Consider the following 276-nt stretch of genomic DNA (forward strand, 5'->3'; position numbering starts at 1 on the left):
TGATTTCTTGATAATTAAATTTTCGTTCAGGACGCGATGATATACGTCTAGCTTTGGGGACGAATGAGGTAACATGACAGACGATCCCTGTGACCTTCTGTGACCTTTTATGACCTTACGTAAGAAGGGAAACATGAGGACAAACAGACTCAAGGAGAGACACCCTTTTTTCACATCGACTGAGGAGATAGGAGGAGATGTGTGCACATATATTTTATTCCTTTTGATAATCTCTTGCTTTTTTTCTAGACAAAGAGAAAAGAAATGTGTTTTTTT

The sequence above is a fragment of the Penaeus monodon genome, chromosome 31 (genome assembly GCF_015228065.2).
Source record: "Penaeus monodon isolate SGIC_2016 chromosome 31, NSTDA_Pmon_1, whole genome shotgun sequence".
Classification (NCBI taxonomy): domain Eukaryota; kingdom Metazoa; phylum Arthropoda; class Malacostraca; order Decapoda; family Penaeidae; genus Penaeus; species Penaeus monodon.